Raw genomic sequence first — 5,967 nt, 5'->3', positions numbered from 1 at the left:
TGCATCCTGGGGACCAGGGCATCCGGGCTATTCAAGTGGCTGGGAAGCCTCTGGTCCCCTGGAGCATCCCCGGGAGAATGCAGGCAGATGAATTTTTAAATGACAGAATGAGAGTGTGTTTGATAACGGTCCAAGCTTTAATAGCATGGTAAAATATTTATCTTATTTTTTTTGTAGCTAGCATGCAATCGATCAGTAACACACTGAAAGAATGTGGAAATATCAAGGTCTACTCAGCCACGGCTAGAAGGAGTCACTCAACATTTATATAGATAAATATATAAATATACCAGTTAGTGGGAAATGCAGAACCACCACTTCACTGGAAAGTCACCTTCCAGACCATCCCTGCTGCCTGCTGAGACTCATTCCTCAGTCTCTCCGTTCTTCTCCAAGCCACTGAGGAAAGGACTACGGGCATATCTCTGGTTTCGGTTTTGAGGACGTTAATTGTCTTAGCAAATTGGCCCATTCAAATTAATCTTTCTCTTGACCCTGAATAGCCCATATTCATTTTACCAAAATTGCCAATGCCGTCCTTGATAAATGATGTTAAATGCGCACAGGGGACGGGGTTGAGGGTGGGATGGGATGTAGGAATTAATAATAAATATTCATGATGTGAAGACAAATGAATAGTGATCTTGGCTTCTTGCATTTTTTATATTGAGATGGGAAGAAGGGTTGCTCATAGGAAACCAGCGACCACTGGATTAGGAAGTGTTAAAAATAGAATGGTGCTTAGGCCACGGTCATTGTCTTCCAGGGGAAGGTATCAACCAGAGTGAGGGCTGAGCCCGGCTCCCGGCCACCACGGAGCACTGCTTTCTCTCTCCTGGGGTCTCTGGGAGCAGGAGGAAGGAGGCAAGAAGCAGAGTCAGGAAGCTGTGGCAGGTCCTTTGTGGGGCTGTCCCTTTGTGCTCACAGGCGTGTGAGAGGAGGATACCTGTGAGGTGGTAACTGCGAGCTCGTGGCTGTGTAGGGGGAGCTCTGTCCTCCTCATTATAAATTACAATGGGTATGGGTGGTTAGGAGGTCCAGATATTCAAAAATGGCTACACATAATTTGCCTTTTCCATTTTCTATATGTGCATGCAGTAGGAAAAATAAAGATGGCTCAAAGATATCATGATGCAAGAATTCTGCGGGTCTTTCCAGCACAAATTATGGTTTGAACTGCTAACTGCCTTTATTTCAAATAAAACTTGAAATTGTGCTTCTCTTTTCCTTTCTCCTTTCCTTTTCTTTTCTATAAAGTGGCAACCCTTTCTCACGAGAAATAGCCTTTTCCCATAAATGCGAATCATTTGGAGTTTCTCATATCAGTGATCAATGCATCTTGTCTTTCACATGGCTGTAAGGAGCAAGAACACGATTTTGAACTTGAGTAGACTTGGCTGTTAGATTTATCATCTGGAAAGAAGCCAGGAGAGTTGCTTGGCTCCCTGCAGCTGCCTCCAAAGCGACTTACCCCCTAAGTACAAAGCCAGTTCCCTTCTAGATGATAAATGAAAGGGAATGAAGTGGAAATTTTCTTAATTCCTTCTGATTAGTGTCTAGCTAAGAATGATGGTCTACATAATCTCTGCCCAAACTCTCGGCTTGTTTCTCTTCCTCACTTTTTAGTATCCTTACGAGGACCTCAAGTTGCACTTCTGAGATTCAGTGACACATAATACAACGTGGAGCCAGGAAGATGGCCAGAGGGTGTTCCTTCTCCCTGAGCATCCCCTCCCCTCTGCCTACCATAGATTAACGGCTGCACAGCGATCTGCAAATGTAGAGCAAATTCTGCTACGAAGGTGTCACAAAAAAAAAAAAAAATAGATCATTAAAGGAGGGGGAAAAACTGATGAAAAGCTAGTCCCTTATCTAAGAAATCATCCTGCAAATACCTCACAATTAAAAAATTTGGTTTCTGGCTGTTCTTGGGCCATTACTCTCTAGTGATATTCCAATAAAAACAAACTCTCCCCAGGACATCCAGATGATTTTGTTTTCACTTAAGCTGTTAAGGATACGTGTACACAGATCCAAAGTAACAGAGGACGTCATTTTATTGGCTGTCCACAGGGAGTTTCATCAAACGAGGAGGTGACGACTGTGGCGGGAGCGGCACAACACAACACCTCGTCTAACTACTTAAAGAAGGTTAAGGGACACTGGAGGTGACAAAGCCCTGGCAGCTCTCTGCAGCCCAGGTGCCACCTCACCGTGGAGAGCTAATGCTGAAGAAGCTGATGACTGAAGACCATGTCCATTGGTCTCACTGTGTCGCACTGTCTTCCAACAAAACAGCACTTGAAAATTCACAAAAGTAAAAAAAAAACAAAGGAAAAAAGAAAGAAATTCCTTTGGGATACCAACACCACTGTAACAGACTGCAGCGTGGCATGCAAATCCATGTCTGGTGGTTTTTTTACCCTTTAGGGTTTTTTTTGTTTTTGTTTTTAATTAACAAATGGAATGGCATGTCTATTTCAAATATTAGTAGCTTAACACCTAAGTGCAATTCCAGTCTGGCCACGAGTGTCAGAAACCTCCCGTGCATCTGTCATGAGGCAGCAGACACACCGTAGCATCCAGGCCACCTCTTTTCTCCTCAGGCCCTGATTCGACCCCTGCAGGCTCTTCCCTCCCCAGGCCCCGATCAGATTCCAAATGCCTGGAAACAGCCACTTCTCTATTTCATCTCTGTCAAAATGCTCAGGGTGGGGAGGAAAATTCAAAGAAATCCAAGCTCTCAGCAACTGGGTCCTGCCGGCCCCCTGGCATCAGATGGGGCTCCACTCTCTCTCCAACTGGTCTCTGCACCCAGACCTGAGTGGTCACCTTCACCATGTTATTCAGTCGGGAGAAGGTCGCTGTGGGACACACCCACCACCTCCGTGGAAGACCTGGGCAGTCCCCCAGGGCCTGGCTGGCATGTCACATGGAGCTGAGCTTCACCAGGCCTCACACCGATTCCTCGTGCAGTGTGTCCTGGCTGGCCAGGCCCAGGACGAGCATGGTGCGGCTGCGGGCCGGGGGGCTGCCCGCTGCCAGCAGCCTGGGGGGTGAGGGCGCCTCATCCGGGGTCAGGAACTGGTGGCCCACGTGCTCGTCCTTCAGGGGCATTATGTCAGTGAGTGTGGCCTCGGTGGTGAGGTTGGGCAGGGAGGAGGGCGGCGTGGGCTGGCCCAGTGTCAGGCTGGCACAGGGCGTGCCCAGGCCCGGCTTCCCAGGCAGGTGCAGCTCGTTGCTGGTGAGGCTGGGCTCGCTCTGCAGCAGGGGCATGGCTGCGGCCTGCAAAACGAATTTGGTGCTCTGAATGCACTGGTCTTGGTCGCACTGGAGAGCAGGAGGAGCCAGCAGAGAGAAGGCAGAGAGGAGGTGGGCAGGGGTGTAGAGGTGGGGGAGGGTGGGATGTGAGAAGAGAGAAACCGTTAGTGACACCCAGGTCAGACAGAGGCAGGAGCGTGCACAGTAGCCTGGACGCAAGCGGAGAGACCCCAGCACACGGCAAAGTGTCAACACCTGGCACCTAAATAACCTGTGCAAAGAAATAGTCACCCACAGGTACCCAGTTGACCTTCAGGCTAGGATGCCCGATTTAAAGGAGGAAATTTGAAATCAACCCCATGGACAGTGTCATGGGCTTTTATCACCTACAGTGATCTGAGGTGCCTGTTTCTTGTATGCTAAGAGCCCTTTTTTTAACCACATGGTTTTAAAAATACATGGGCTTGCACACCCATGTTCATAGCAGCATTGTTCATAAAAAGCCAAAAGGTGGAAGCAACCCACATGTCCACTGACAGATGACTGGATAAACAAAATCAGGTGTTTACACGCAATGGAACATTACTCAGCCTTAAAAAGGAAAGAAATTCTGACACACGATACCATATAGGTGAACCTTGAGGACATCATGCTAAGTAGAACAAGCCAGTCACAAAAGGACGAAACGACGTGAGTCCACAGATGTGAGGTCCCACAGTAGTTAAGCTTCATAAAGAGAAGGGGCGGTGGGGAGGGAATTAGGGAGTGTGTTTAATGGGTGCAGAGTTTCAGTTTGAAAAGATGGAAACGTTCTGGAGACGGGTGGTGGTGATAGTCGCACAACAACGTGAATGTACTTAATACACCGAACTGTACACTTAAAAATGGTTACAATGGTAAATTTTATGTTATGTCTAATTGACCACAAAAAGAAAAGAAAAATACAGAAAATAAGCAGAAGCCCTGGAGGGCCTGCTCAAACTGTTCTCTAAAGCCCTAGAATTCCTGCTGCTGAATGTTCATCAGCTTCATGAACCTTTAATTAAGCTTCTGTGGTCTGCTAACACCAACATTCCAGAAGACATTTCCTTTCCTTTCAACTGCTCTTAAATCATATCACATCTATCCACTGTCCTCTGTTTCCCTTCACTCACTGGGCAAGGAATGTGGATCCCTGAGAGCTCTGCAAACCCTCCCTGTGAGCTATGGGCAAGTTTCAGAACAGCTCGAAGAGGCCTCACGGGGCTGGGAAACTCGGTGTGAGCCTGCGCAGTACCTGCTGAGTGTGCTGCAGAAGCAGCTTTTCTGTGGGAGGAAGACGAGGTGCGGATGGGAGGTCGTGACCCTAGGCTCAAGCTATACGCTGGGGGCTCCTCCGCATCCACAGAGGTTCTCAGAACAAGCACGTCTCCTTTCTTTACAAATGAAGACCCCAAGGCGCAGACGGTTAGGCCTGCTCGAGACCTTACAGATGAAAGCAAGGGACAGATCCAGGGTTTGAAGCTGGGGTTGTCCGACTGCAAACCTTTTCCCACTACTGCCCATTTGACACACAGCAGGTGCCTAATAAATGCTACCTGGCTTATTATCCCCTCCTTTTTTTCATAGCTCTAGAGTGACTGAAGAACCACCTGCTAACAGCTTTGTGACTGAAGAGCTCCTGACAAGAGGCGCACCCAGAACTGCCATCCCTCACCCACCTGCCGTCACAGAAGCAACCAAAACGAACACGAGAATGCAGCCCTGGGAGGCACAGAGAGGTCCTCTGAACTCGGAATCCTGAGGCCTTTATGTCATTTGCTGCAGTGAGTTCCCTTCCCAGGCTGATGGAGTTCTTTCTAAATCGCGAGTGGCAGGCTATCCCTACTCCGCCGCCCAAGTCTACACGAGAAGGTTGAAGAACTGCAGTCTCTAAGGAATTTGCAGGTTTTAGAAATTCAGAGACTTTGGTTCCAGACAAGAGTCAAGCTCATGGTGGAACTTTAAAGAGGGAAAACAAGTCTCAGGGAAGATCTCCCTGTAATGTAAAGTCTTCGCTTTACTGCAGTCAGTGGAACTCCAAAACACGGAGAAGCTGGGGAAGGCATGCAGGGTGGGAAGGGCTGGGGAGGGAGTCTGGGCTACTCGGAGGAGATAAAAAGCACATTAAAAAGTACTGGAAAGGGGCTGACTGCTGAGCATTCACAATCCTTTAATGCACTCATTTTTCCCAATCATCACCCAAATCGTTTTTGCCGCAGCAGTGCTTTCCCGAGCTGTCAGGTGGGCAACCGAGTAGCGGCTCTGATCTTGCAGGGCTTTTCAGCTGGGGTGCCATCCTGTCTGGTGGCGATACGAGCCGCGAGACTGTCAGGCTGCAGACAGCCCTGGTCTGAGCAGGTCTGCTCGCACCCTCCGTTGCTGTCAGCCCCGTTCAGGTCACTGGCTCAGTCTTGACAGGGCAGAGGCGGCGGAGAGCAGCCTTGCTGATTAAACGTTCATCTTCTGGAAACTACGACAGGGTTTGGATAGACTGTGCTTTGCAAAGAATGTTTTATGAAAATCACCATTTAACATCCTTACTGACAGAGAGTGCGAGCTGCTGCAGCGCTGGCTCCCACGTCCTGGGGTCAGGGGTCAGGGGGCAAGCCGCCCCTACCAACGCCCGGGCTGAGAGCCGGGCTCGGGGCTCACTGCAGCGGCCGTGCTGGCCTTGTCTTCACCTGA

General features: G+C 49.1%; 1 pseudogene; it reads right to left on the bottom strand.

Moving 5' to 3' along the window:
- Positions 1 to 2,955: 2,955 nt before the first annotated feature.
- LOC103582347 lies at positions 2,956 to 3,330 on the bottom strand (annotated as a pseudogene).
- Between the last annotated feature and the right edge of the window lie 2,637 nt (positions 3,331 to 5,967).

Source organism: Galeopterus variegatus, unplaced genomic scaffold (assembly GCF_000696425.1).
Source record: "Galeopterus variegatus unplaced genomic scaffold, G_variegatus-3.0.2 Scaffold15832, whole genome shotgun sequence".
Lineage (NCBI taxonomy): Eukaryota > Metazoa > Chordata > Mammalia > Dermoptera > Cynocephalidae > Galeopterus > Galeopterus variegatus.
Note: the sequence above shows the minus strand (reverse complement) of the source record. Positions and strands in the feature narration are given on the sequence as shown.